The sequence below is a fragment of the Rhinoderma darwinii genome, assembly GCF_050947455.1.
Source record: "Rhinoderma darwinii isolate aRhiDar2 chromosome 5 unlocalized genomic scaffold, aRhiDar2.hap1 SUPER_5_unloc_28, whole genome shotgun sequence".
Classification (NCBI taxonomy): domain Eukaryota; kingdom Metazoa; phylum Chordata; class Amphibia; order Anura; family Rhinodermatidae; genus Rhinoderma; species Rhinoderma darwinii.
The window spans coordinates 62,377-76,118 of NW_027461785.1; the positions used below are offsets into that span (position 1 = coordinate 62,377).

General features: G+C 43.3%; 2 non-coding genes and 1 pseudogene across 2 annotated transcripts; all 3 read left to right on the forward strand.

Annotated features, from left to right (window-relative positions):
- The first annotated feature begins 5,531 nt into the window (after positions 1–5,531).
- On the forward strand, positions 5,532–5,741 carry LOC142689153 (U2 spliceosomal RNA; annotated as a pseudogene).
- A 6,240-nt stretch (positions 5,742–11,981) lies between these two features.
- Positions 11,982–12,173, forward strand: LOC142689142 (U2 spliceosomal RNA). Its single transcript, XR_012858142.1, has one exon. It is a non-coding gene; the product is annotated as a U2 spliceosomal RNA (small nuclear RNA).
- A 1,288-nt stretch (positions 12,174–13,461) lies between these two features.
- LOC142689298 (U2 spliceosomal RNA) lies at positions 13,462–13,652 on the forward strand. Its single transcript, XR_012858202.1, has one exon. It is a non-coding gene; the product is annotated as a U2 spliceosomal RNA (small nuclear RNA).
- Positions 13,653–13,742: the final 90 nt, after the last annotated feature.

Genomic DNA, 13,742 nt, shown 5'->3' on the forward strand with positions numbered 1-13,742 from the left:
CCCTTGTCTCCCTCTTGTGGCCTCCTGGAGGCAAATAAATGTGCAAAAAAAAGACAGCCTGGCGGCCGGCTGTTGCAGTGTTGCCCTCTCAGGCAACACTGAGTGACTGACTGAGCCTCACCGTCTTATATAAAGTTCAGACGGAACTTTGCACGTGTCATAGTGGAGCCCTCAGGATTCCAGAGCCAGCTTTCTGACATCATAATGGGGCCTCAGAGATAGATAAAAGCCTGGGCCCAGGCAGTGTTGGTCAGTGCTGCTCAGCAGGCAGCACTGGACTGGATTAAAGCTGATACAAGGTGTGAAGGAACAAGGGGTGGCTGTGGGCATGCACTTGCTGCCGCTGCCAGTGTTTATCTGCATGGCAGGAGGGCATTTGGGCGTTGCCAGGAAGGCGTTTTTATGTAGATTCCTCCTCTTTCAGCACTGCATTGTGGTGCAAGCAAAAGAAGCAAATCCTGTGTAGCTTCCTCTCCGGCCTTTATTCACCTCCCTCCCGCTTAGTAGCTGTAAATGTGTGTGAGCCTGCAGGGCCCCATGGAATTGCCTAGGAGTAGGCTGAATCAATCGCTGCAAGGGGTGAACAGCAGTATGGGACAGGCTCGGGCAAGGCAAGGGCCGCTCGGGTTATCGCTTCTCGGCCTTTTGGCTAAGATCAGAGTTTATTGCTCTGGTCTTGGTCAGGGGGTGCGGGTTTTCCCTTGGGAGGAACCAGAGTGGTGATCGTTCTGTGATCGTGGATCGGCAGGTATAGTCAGCATGGATGCAGCAAGGACAACACCAGTGGAGAGAACCATTCGAATTAAGGTAGACCCAAGTGATTCTGGTAAGAACACCATTGAATTTGTTGGAAGGAAGCTGGTGGTCGACATGGCAGGTATCCCTCTTTATAAATTATTCTGTGTGCAAGAAAACAGAAAGCAAGGATTGTATGATGTGTCCTTTCAAGAAGAAAATGACTGTTTAAATTTCTATGAAGCCTTAAAAGTGAATGCTAACTGTGAGGTTTTGAAAAATGTCTCTTTTGTGCCTTTATTTGCTATGGGAGAGAGGGTACTATTTGTACATGTCTTCAACCCATTTACCCAGCTGGACTTAATCAAGAACTTTTTGAGTTTATATTGCACCAGTGTGAAAGGGGGAACCAAAATGACCAGCTCATTGAAAGTGTTTAATGGAACTTATAAATTTTTCGTCCAGTTTAAGCTGGACCCGGATTGTATTGGTGGAGTTAAGAGCCCTCCATTGTCCTTTTCCATTGCTGGCTATAGAGGATATTTGTATTATCAAAATATGCCAAAATTTTGCCGGTTCTGTCACCAGTTTGGTCACACTAAGGAATGCTGCCCTGGGGTGAAGGTGTGCAGGAATTGTAAGATGGCTGGACATGAGGCAGGTGCATGTACGGAACCCCGATCGTGTGATTTGTGTGGTGAAGTGGGGCACCTGTATAGAGATTGCCCAGTGGGCAAGAAGAGAAAGGAGAAAGAGGAAAAGGAAAGAGAGGCACAGAGACAGAAGAATATCCAGAAGCAAGAGGAAGCCAATGAGAGGTTAAGGATAGAAAGGGAGGTGGAGGAGCAAAGGCAGAAAGAAATCCTTGATGCAATATTGGCTGAGGCTGAGCGAGATAGCACGCAGGTGCAGGCAATTGAGGAAACTTTCATTGAGGACATGCCAAGCCCTGTGGTAGAAGAATCTCAGAGGATATCAGAATGGTCTTCCTCTGGAGTGTTGAGTCCAGTGAGAGAAGTGGAGATGTCTTTTCGCCCACAGAGAGTGGGGAACTTTCCAAAAAAACAGAGAATTGAAGTGGTGGAGACGCAAAGTGTGGAGACGGCGAACGCCTTTCAGGCATTGTTTGAGCCGAACATGGAGTATGAGACTAGTGAAGAAAACTCTCCCGGGCCTTTAACCCGGAAAGTTTGAGGGTTCTGCTTTGTGTTTTTTCACCTTTTTCTGCCTAGGGCAGTTATAAAATGTCGTTTAAAATTTTGTCTTCCAATGTCCGGGTGTTTAAAAACCGGGCCAGGAGAGCAGCCATTTTGGAGGAATTGTCTTTCAGTGGAGCAGATTTAATTTGTGTGCAGGAGTGTGGGATAGAGTATATAGTTAAGCAGGAGGAGTGGGGTTTTGGTGCAGCAATATGGTCATGTTCTAGTCACAATAGAAATGATGGTGTGGGGGTTTTGGTTAGGAGTAGCAGGGTGGAGGTTTGTAGCTACACAGTGATTGAGGAGGGGCGGTGCCTGTTAGTGGTTATAAAAGTATGTGGTGTGAATGTGCGTGTAATTAATGTGTATGCGTCTGCAAAAAAGGAAGAGAGAGTGGAGTTGTTTGAGAGAATTAAACTGTTTTTGCCAGGTAGGGAACATATTGTGTGGGTGGGGGATTTTAACTGTGATACTAGAGGGGATTTGGATGTGTCTGGGAATGTGCTAAAGTCTGTACTCACTGATTTTGGATTGAGGGATGTAGTGCACCTGTGTGGTGTTAACCCTATAGTAGATACTTATTATGCGGATAGTGGGAGACACAGTAGTAGAATTGATATGATTTTTGTTTCTAAGGGGGTGATGGGTAAGGGATATATGCAAATGAAGGTAGGATATTCTGATCACGAGTGCATTAAGTGTGAGTTGGTCTGGGATGAGGATTGTGGGAGTGGGAGGGGTTTATGGAAATTGAATGTGAGTTTGTTGGATGATGAGAGTGTTTGTGGAAAATATGTGGATACATATAGGTTTTGGTGTGAGAAAAAAGGTGATTTTGTGGATATAATAACATGGTGGGATTGGGTTAAAGAAAGAACACGTGTGTTTTTTAGAAAGGTTGGTTATAGGAAAGCTGTGGAGAGAAGGAAGAGGTATGAATGTTATAATATAAGGTTGAATTTTCTCCAGAAGGTTAAAAAGAGAGGTTGGAGTGTGGATGAGGAGATTGATTGTGTGAAAAATGAGATGAGGGAATGGTTGTTAGAAAAAGGTAGAAAGATTATGTATCAGTCAAAATTAGATAAATTGGAAAAGGGGGAAAAATGTTCTAGGTATTTTTTCAAAAAAGTAGTGGGGAAAAAGGAGGATTTGGTGAGAGTGTATGATAAAAATGGAAGGGTGGTGAAAGGAAAAGCAGTGTTTCCTGTGGTTGAAAGTTTTTATAAAGAATTGTATGCAGTGAAAGAGATTGATAGGGACTTGGAGGCTGAAGTGGTGAGTATGATTGAAAATAGGGTGGAAGTAATTGAATATGCAAATTTGATGAGAAACATTGAGGAGGATGAAGTAAAGAGAGTGTTGGATAGTATGGCTGTGAATAAGACTCCAGGGGATGATGGGTTACCGATGGAATTTTACATAAAAATGTGGGACGTGATTAAGGATGATGTGGTGCAAGTTTATAAATTTATGTGGGAGAATGGTAGGATGGTTGAAAGTATGAAAAGTGGGGTGGTGGTTTTGATTTATAAGAAAGGGGATGTGAATGATGTTAAAAATTGGAGGCCGATTACTTTGTTGAATGTGGACTATAAGGTGTTTGCTAAGCTGATTGCAAATAGGATGAGAGATGTGATTGGTCAGGTGGTTGGGGAGGAGCAAGTGTGTGGAGTGCCGGGGAGGAGGATTAGTGAGAATTTGTGTTTGCTGAGAGATGTGATATGGGATAGCATGGAGAGGAAACAAGTATTGAATGTTCTGTCAATTGATTTTGAAAAGGCTTTTGATCGTTTGGCGCATGATTTTTTATTTAGAGTTTTGGTAAGAATGGGTTTTCCTAGTGACTTTGTGAATGTTGTAAGAGTGTTGTATAAGAATGTGTATAGTAAGATTCTCATTAATGGATGGGTTGGTGGTGAGATAAGTGTGGGTTCCGGTGTGAGGCAGGGGTGTCCCCTGTCTCCGATTGCCTTTATTTGTGCGATTGAGCCTTTATTACAGATGTTTCGGAAGGATAAATGTATGAGAGGTGTGAAGATTCCTGGTTGTGGTGGGAAAGAAGTAAAAGTATTAGCATACATGGATGATGTGTGTGTGATTTGTGAATCCGATGCTGCGGTAAGGCGTGCTAAATTGTTAGTTGCTTTGTTCTGTGGGGCATCTGCATTTAGAGTAAATTGGGATAAGAGTGAATGGAAGAGGTTTGGCAACATTGGGAGTAGAGAAGATTTAGGTGTAAAATGTGTGGAAGGAGCGATTCAGATTTTGGGGGTGAAATTTGATGAAAAATTGGATGGGAATGAAAGTTGGGAGGATGTTGGTAAAAAGATTATTAAGAAAATGAATTTCTGGCGTTTGAGAGAATTGTCTTTTGCTGGGAAGATTCTTGTGATTAAAAGTGTGATTTTACCAATTTTGTTGTATGTTGCTTTTGTCTTTCCGCCAGGGTATATGATGCTGAGAAGATTGAATAGAGTGCTGATGGTATTTTTTTGGGGTTCTAAGATGGAGAGAGTGAAGAGAGAGACTGTGAGGAAAAGTGTAAAGAATGGGGGAATGGGGTTTCCTAATATTGAGGTATATTTGGGAGTGAATAGTGTGTTTGCAGTAAGAAGGATGATGGGAGGTGATTGGAAATTTGCATGTATGGTAAGATATCTGAGTGGGAGTGTGTTATGCAGATTAGGATGGATAGGGAGAGATTTAAGAGTGCCGTATGCACTTATATGTCCAAAGTGGTATCTTTATGTGGAAAAGTTTTTGAAAAGCTATGAGTTGTTGGGGAAGGGTGATGTGTTGAGAAATAAAAAAGAGATGTTGAGATGTATTGAAGGAAAAGAAGTGCAGTGTCCTATAAATATGGTGAGAAGGGCGAATGTAGGGAGAGTATGGAAGAGTTTGGAAACGGATGGGATAACAAATAGACAGAAAGAGATTGTATGGCAAAGTATGCATGGAGCGTTGCCTGTGAGAGAGTTTCAAAGAAATCGTGGGATTGGGAGGAGTGAAGCATGTCCTAGAGTGGGGTGTGGAGGGTGTGAAAATATTTTACATTTATTCTGGAATTGTGATGTGGCTCAGGAAGTGTGGAAGGGTGTGAGTCCTTTGTGTAAAGAGGTGGTTGGGGTTAAAAAACTGTCGTTTGAGGTAATAATGTTTGGGTTGGGAATGTTAGATAGGAAAAAACAGAGGGTGTGGTGTATTATGTTAGCAATCATTAAAGAAGTTTTGTGGGATGTAAGGAATTTGTATGTCTTTAGAAGAAAGGAAGTGACGGTAGAAGGGTGTTTGAGGATGATTTTGGATAGAATGTATGTGGTATATTTGTCGGACAAGAAAAGGTTTGGGGAAGCAGATGCAGAGGGTATTTGGAAATTTTTGAAGTGGAGGTATGTAGTTAAAGTATAAATGGTGGGTGGAGTGAAGGGTTTAGACTAAGGTGATGGGATTGTATGCCTTTTTTGTTTAATTGTAAATGTAAATAAATATGTTTAAAAAAGAAAAATCATTGACCCGATGATGAGCTTAAAGAAACGCACTAAATACAGAGTGTACGTTTGGTGAAAGTGTTTGAGGTGCAAAAAATATAATGAACTTATATTTTTACCTCTGAGGGTTAAAAAAAAAAAAAAAAAAAAAAAAAAAAAAAAAAAATCTGTTCTTATCAGTTTAATATCTGATACGTCCCCTATCTGGGGACCATATATTAAATGGATTTTTAGAACAGGGAGATGGAAATAGAGCTTGCTCTGTCCACTCCACGCATTGACCTGGTATTGCAGTATTTCCAGGACCGGTGCACCCTTCCCTTATGTGTTGACTAAAATCAGATTCCAAAAGTGCTATTTGTGTTTGCTATTGTTTTTGTCTTTCTGATGGGATCTCCCCTTTTAATCCCATTATTTCAACACCTGTTGGACAATGCATTTGTACAGTCATGTGTGATAATGAGCTCATTTATTAAATGCAATTAATGAATACATTGCCACCTCTTGTTGTGTGTGTGTGTGTGTGTGTGTGTGTCTTCTGTGTTTCTGTGTTTCCGGCATTTCACATTGGAACAGCTCATTCACCTTCCTTGTCTTCTCTCCGCCCTCCCTCCTAGGTAAGTTAAAGAGCTGCACCTGAGCCAGCCACTGATTGATGCAGCACCACAGTCAAATAGTGGAGTGGAGTGGAGTAGGGGAACAGCAAACAGCCATTAAAGCAGCCAGCCGCCTACCCGCCACAATGGACCTACCTGTGTACACTAGATGGATGTGATGGAATGTACTGTCGTCCCTACATTTCAAGAAGAAGTAAGAATTGCAGTTGCAACAAACCCTTGCTTGCCTACAAAGAGAGCAGCAATTTGGATTTGTTACTTTGTTACCTGGAAGAATAACAAACTGTGCAAGGATGGAGGTTGTAGGAGCAAGGAGAAGTTGTCTGTAAAGTTGGTGGATGCTTATTTTCCATTTTGCAGTCCCTTGTCTCCCTCTTGTGGCCTCCTGGAGGCAAATAAATGTGCAAAAAAAAGACAGCCTGGCGGCCGGCTGTTGCAGTGTTGCCCTCTCAGGCAACACTGAGTGACTGACTGAGCCTCACCGTCTTATATAAAGTTCAGACGGAACTTTGCACGTGTCATAGTGGAGCCCTCAGGATTCCAGAGCCAGCTTTCTGACATCATAATGGGGCCTCAGAGATAGATAAAAGCCTGGGCCCAGGCAGTGTTGGTCAGTGCTGCTCAGCAGGCAGCACTGGACTGGATTAAAGCTGATACAAGGTGTGAAGGAACAAGGGGTGGCTGTGGGCATGCACTTGCTGCCGCTGCCAGTGTTTATCTGCATGGCAGGAGGGCATTTGGGCGTTGCCAGGAAGGCGTTTTTATGTAGATTCCTCCTCTTTCAGCACTGCATTGTGGTGCAAGCAAAAGAAGCAAATCCTGTGTAGCTTCCTCTCCGGCCTTTATTCACCTCCCTCCCGCTTAGTAGCTGTAAATGTGTGTGAGCCTGCAGGGCCCCATGGAATTGCCTAGGAGTAGGCTGAATCAATCGCTGCAAGGGGTGAACAGCAGTATGGGACAGGCTCGGGCAAGGCAAGGGCCGCTCGGGTTATCGCTTCTCGGCCTTTTGGCTAATCTCAAGGGGTTGGTCAGGAGGTCCGTCTGTGTGCTCGCCCTTGGCCTTGTGGCATCGCTGGTTTACCAGCTTAAGCCACCTGCTGCTTTAGGGGGTGAGCCAGGAGACAAAGAAGGCGATCATGGGCGTTCAGATCGTATATCCCAGGACCGGAGATCTCCGGGTCAAGTTTGGAATCCGCATCAATGCTACAGCTGGATTGGAGAATCGCTTTCCTCTTGGACGTCTGGTGGACGAAGTTATTTTTGGAGCTCTGAAGATCCCTCGCCCTGCCATCCTCTGCCTCCAGGAACATAAGGTGGGTCATTATACCCTTGTGCTTAATTCTAGGAGCGACTGCCTAAATTTCTACAACACTTTGAAGAAGAACCGCAACAATGCTGCTTTGGATGGTCTTGTTTTCACTCTCCTCTATGAAGATGGGAATGTCCCTTTGGTTGTCTTCATGTACAATCCCCATGTGCCAAGGTCGGACATTGAGGCCTTCCTCCTCCGCCATTGTGAGTCTGTGGTCTTTTCCAACAAGATCCTCAACGAGGCTGGAATCTGGAGTGGCAAGTACAAATTTATTGTTAATTTTAAGAGGGATCCAGAAGGGGTTGATGGGCTAAGCAGACCCCCCTTGAACTTTTCTATTGGCAGGGACAGGGGCTATCTTTTCTTCCCTAACCCCCCTCTCTTTTGCAAGAACTGCAAGATCTTTGGACACATACTGGAGTCCTGTAATCAAGGAAAAAGGTGTGGGAAATGCGGCCAGGTGGGCCATGAGTCAAAGGTTTGTACCAACCCCATCGTTTGCAACCTCTGTGCACAGACAGGACACGCCTTCAGGAATTGTCCTAAGCGTTCTTATGCAGATATGGCCAGACAGAGGCCTGCTGGGAGACCTGAAGATCCTGAGGTTGCTGGTCCAATTATCCAGGCAGAAAGTCCACTGTCTGAGGAAATTGCAGTTGCAGGTGCGGAGGGTGGAGTGATGGAAATATCACCTGTGGAAGAAGACCTTCCCCCTCTTTCTGATGAGCAAACCGGGCTGCAAGGTGAAGGTGAGGTTGAGACTTCAGTCTCCATAACCCCAGTGATTGTGTGGGAGGAGGCAGAGGAGGCTCATGAGGTGGCTGGAGAGCAGGGTGATTTTGCAACAGCTGTTGTGAGACCAGGTGAAGAGGAGTTTGGGATGGCTCCAAAAAGGCAGAGAACAAACTTTTCACCATCAAGTGAAGGAAGTGCGAGTCCACAGAGGGACGGCGTGTATCCTGTGACTAGTATTTCTTTTGACACTCCTTTTCTAGGGGATCTGGAAGGCTCTATCTTTGCGTTGGATTGCCAGCCTCAAGAAGGAAAAGGCTGAGGAAAAGATGGGCTTGTTGTTCAACGTTTTCATCTCCAGATTAAAACATGGCTGCCAAAATCACATGTCATGTCCTATCCCTGAATGTCAGGCTGATTAAATCTAGGCCTAGGAGAATTGCAGCACTAGATTTCCTTAAAAATCTAGGGGCTGATATTTTTTGCTTGCAAGAATGTGGCATCTCTGATGCATTAGATGAAAAAGAATGGCAATATGGCCAAAGTATATGGTCAGGCTCGGTTAAAAATAAAAATGATGGTGTGGGAATCTTATTGGGGAATAAGGATTATAAATTTGATAGTTATACTGTGGTGGAGGCGGGTAGATGCTTATCTGCAATTATAAGCTATAGAGGGTGGAAGGTCAGGGTAATAAATGTGTATGGGCCAACAAGTAAAGGGGATAGAGTAGAGTTGTTAGAAAAATTGAGTATTTTTTTGCCTGGTAGGATCCCTACTGTGTGGGTGGGGGACTTCAATTGTGTTACCGAAGGGGCTAAGATGGATGTGTCGGGTAAAATGTTAAATAATTTAATTAATGATTTTTCTTTTGTAGATGCATCTGAAATGTTTTTAGGTAAGCCGCCGCCCGCAACCTTTAGAGCAGAGGGGGGTGGGGTGACATCCAGGATTGACCGGGTGTTTTTCAAAAATTTGGTATGTAAATCTTTCCGCCAAGATGATGTGATGTTTACTGATCACGTGAGTATGAGTGCTTTTTTTGAGGGGAATACAAAATTAAAGTATGGTAAAGGGGTGTGGAAGCTGAATATCAGGTTGCTTGAAGATAAAAAAGTGATGGATGATTTTAAGCGTGCGTATGTGGGATGGAAGTGGAAAAAAAGAAATTTTGCGAATATGTTAGAATGGTGGGACTGGATGAAGGGTGAAGTTAGGAAATTCTTTAAAAAATGGGGATATAAAAAAGCTGCAATTCGTAGGAATAAATATAAAGAGCTGAATATGAGAATGGAGTGGTTGAGGAAGCTTAGTATGCTTGGGTATGATGTGGGTGACTTGCTTTGTGCGGTCAAAAGTGAGATTAAGAAAGAGATGGATGAGAGGGGGAAAGAAATCATATATAGATCTAAGATTGAACATCTGGAAAAGGATGAGAAGTGCACAAGATTTTTCTTCAAAAAGATGTGTGGGAAGAAGGATGATATGGATGTTGTTATGAATAGTGGGGGTGACTGTGTTTATGGGGAGGATGTGATGAATGAAGTGGAGTCGTTCTATCGCGAGCTGTATGGTGACAAATGGACTGATAGAGATTTGGTGAATGATACCATGAATAAATTAGAGAATGTGCTAGGGAAGGAGGATTCTGATATGTTATCAGAGGGAATTACAATGGATGAAGTTATGCAAGTGGTCAAGAGTGCTAGTAAAAATAAAACTCCAGGGAAGGACGGTATTCCTGTGGAATTGTATGTGCAAGCGTGGGACATAATGGGAGCAGACCTAGTGGAAGTGTGTCAGTTTATGTGGGACAATGGGATAATGAGTGAATCTATGAAAGAGGGTGTTGTTGTGTTAATACATAAAAAGGGTGATAAAAGGAATCTGGGTAATTGGAGACCTATCTCTTTGCTCAATAGTGATTACAAGTGCTATAGCAAAATTCTAGCAAATCGAATGCGTGAAGTGATCGGTCAGGTAGTGGGGGAGGATCAAGTGTGTGCGGTACCAAGTAGGCGTATGACTGACAACCTGTTGCTGTTAAAAGATTTGATTGGGGATTGCATGGACAGAAAGCAAAAGTGTATGGTGCTAGCTGTGGACTTTGAGAAGGCGTTTGACCGCGTGTCACATGAATTTATGTTTGGTGTGTTGAATAAAATGGGTTTTCATAGCAAGTTTGTGAGTGCAGTAAGATGCTTGTATGGAGGAGTGACGAGCGAATTTTTGGTGAATGGGTTTTTGAGTGGTAAAGTGAGAATTAAATCGGGAGTCAGACAAGGTTGTCCGATGTCCCCCGTTCTTTTTATTAGCGTAATTGAAGTTTTGTTGTGTATGTTTAGGAAAGAGAAGGTGATGAGGGGCTTGCTGATACCTGGTAGTGGAGGTAAGGTGGTGAAAACTCTAGCTTATATGGACGATGTGGTCATTGTGAGTGAGTCTCTAGCTAGTTTGACTAGGGCTAGATTGGTGTTAGATCTTTTCTGTAGTGCGTCCGCTTTTAGAGTGAACTGGAGTAAAAGCATTTTTAAGTGTTTTGGTGACAGTAATGTTAGAATGGATGGTGTAAAGTGTGAACAAGGCGCAATTAGGGTTTTGGGTATTTTATTCAATGAAAACTTAAAGGGGAACGAGAGTTGGGATGAATGTGGTATGCGGATTGAGCGAAAGTTGAATTTCTGGCGTATGCGTAGTTTGACGTTTTCTGGTAAAACCTTAATCATTAAGTCAGTTATTTTGCCAATCCTGCTCTTTTGTGCAGTGATTTTTCCCTTTTCAACCAGGAAAATAAAAAAAGCAGAGAAAATGGTTTTTACTTTTTTTTGGGGATGCAGGATGGAAAAGTTGAAGCGGGAGTATCTATATAAATTGTGCGAGCATGGTGGAATGAATTTCCCAAATATTGAGGTTTTCTTGGGGTTGAGTTATGTGAAGGTAGTGACGGTGTTGATTGAGCGGAATAACAAAACTGCGTATATGATGAGGTATTTGGCTGGATGGACGCTTTTCGGGTTAAATTGGGTGAAGAGGGATGCAAGAGTGCCTGTGGCATTTAAATGTCCTGTGTGGTACATGAAGATTGAATGGTTTGTGAGGAAGTATGATTTACTATCTGTACCTATGGTGGATTTCAAGAATAAGAATGGTGTGATGAAAAGAATGCGGGCGAATGAGCTTGCATGTAATATTGATGGGCTGCGGTCAGGTGAAGCGGATGCAGTATGGAAGAATTTGGATATTGTAGGGGTGTCAAATCGCCAACGGGATGTAGTGTGGATGTCATTACATAATATACTGCCTGTGAGACAAGTCCAAAAGCAGCGGGATCTCATTAGACATGAAGTGTGCCCTAGGGAGGGGTGTGGGGCTAGTGAGAGCATACGCCATCTAATATGGGATTGTGACTTCTCTTATGAAGTATGGAAGAGAGTAGGGGGTTTGTGTAAAGAGTTGGCAGGTGTAACATATGTGAATTGGAAGGTGGCAATGTTTGGGATGGGTGCATGTAGTAGAGCTAAAGATAGAATATTATGGTTAATAATGGTATGTGTGATGGAAAGTCTGTGGGATGTGAGGAATCTTTTGGTATTTAAAAGAAAGGTTGTGTCTGTAAATGATTGTGTTAAGATATTTTTGTCCCGGTTATATGTCAAATATTTATGGGATAAGCAGCGCGGTGGTGGCAATGTTGATTCCGAAGGGATTTGGAAATTCAAAAAGTGGAAAGCATTAATCCGCTATAAATAATGTTGTTTTGTCATCTGTTATTTCTGTAATGCATTGTCTTTCCTTTGGAATTAAATAAAAGAACAAATTTAAAGAGTAACCATAGAGATGATTGATATAAGCGATATCGTTTTTTTGATTATTCAGATTGAAAAACTTAAGTTTTCGCTTCGTATCTAACTGAATGGTTATTAAGAAAAAAAAAAAATCTGTTCTTATCAGTTTAATATCTGATACGTCCCCTATCTGGGGACCATATATTAAATGGATTTTTAGAACAGGGAGATGGAAATAGAGCTTGCTCTGTCCACTCCACGCATTGACCTGGTATTGCAGTATTTCCAGGACCGGTGCACCCTTCCCTTATGTGTTGACTAAAATCAGATTCCAAAAGTGCTATTTGTGTTTGCTATTGTTTTTGTCTTTCTGATGGGATCTCCCCTTTTAATCCCATTATTTCAACACCTGTTGGACAATGCATTTGTACAGTCATGTGTGATAATGAGCTCATTTATTAAATGCAATTAATGAATACATTGCCACCTCTTGTTGTGTGTGTGTGTGTGTGTGTGTGTGTCTTCTGTGTTTCTGTGTTTCCGGCATTTCACATTGGAACAGCTCATTCACCTTCCTTGTCTTCTCTCCGCCCTCCCTCCTAGGTAAGTTAAAGAGCTGCACCTGAGCCAGCCACTGATTGATGCAGCACCACAGTCAAATAGTGGAGTGGAGTGGAGTAGGGGAACAGCAAACAGCCATTAAAGCAGCCAGCCGCCTACCCGCCACAATGGACCTACCTGTGTACACTAGATGGATGTGATGGAATGTACTGTCGTCCCTACATTTCAAGAAGAAGTAAGAATTGCAGTTGCAACAAACCCTTGCTTGCCTACAAAGAGAGCAGCAATTTGGATTTGTTACTTTGTTACCTGGAAGAATAACAAACTGTGCAAGGATGGAGGTTGTAGGAGCAAGGAGAAGTTGTCTGTAAAGTTGGTGGATGCTTATTTTCCATTTTGCAGTCCCTTGTCTCCCTCTTGTGGCCTCCTGGAGGCAAATAAATGTGCAAAAAAAAGACAGCCTGGCGGCCGGCTGTTGCAGTGTTGCCCTCTCAGGCAACACTGAGTGACTGACTGAGCCTCACCGTCTTATATAAAGTTCAGACGGAACTTTGCACGTGTCATAGTGGAGCCCTCAGGATTCCAGAGCCAGCTTTCTGACATCATAATGGGGCCTCAGAGATAGATAAAAGCCTGGGCCCAGGCAGTGTTGGTCAGTGCTGCTCAGCAGGCAGCACTGGACTGGATTAAAGCTGATACAAGGTGTGAAGGAACAAGGGGTGGCTGTGGGCATGCACTTGCTGCCGCTGCCAGTGTTTATCTGCATGGCAGGAGGGCATTTGGGCGTTGCCAGGAAGGCGTTTTTATGTAGATTCCTCCTCTTTCAGCACTGCATTGTGGTGCAAGCAAAAGAAGCAAATCCTGTGTAGCTTCCTCTCCGGCCTTTATTCACCTCCCTCCCGCTTAGTAGCTGTAAATGTGTGTGAGCCTGCAGGGCCCCATGGAATTGCCTAGGAGTAGGCTGAATCAATCGCTGCAAGGGGTGAACAGCAGTATGGGACAGGCTCGGGCAAGGCAAGGGCCGCTCGGGTTATCGCTTCTCGGCCTTTTGGCTAAGATCAAGTGTAGTATCTGTTCTTATCAGTTTAATATCTGATACGTCCCCTATCTGGGGACCATATATTAAATGGATTTTTAGAACAGGGAGATGGAAATAGAGCTTGCTCTGTCCACTCCACGCATTGACCTGGTATTGCAGTATTTCCAGGACCGGTGCACCCTTCCCTTATGTGTTGACTAAAATCAGATTCCAAAAGTGCTATTTGTGTTTGCTATTGTTTTTGTCTTTCTGATGGGATCTCCCCTTTTAATCC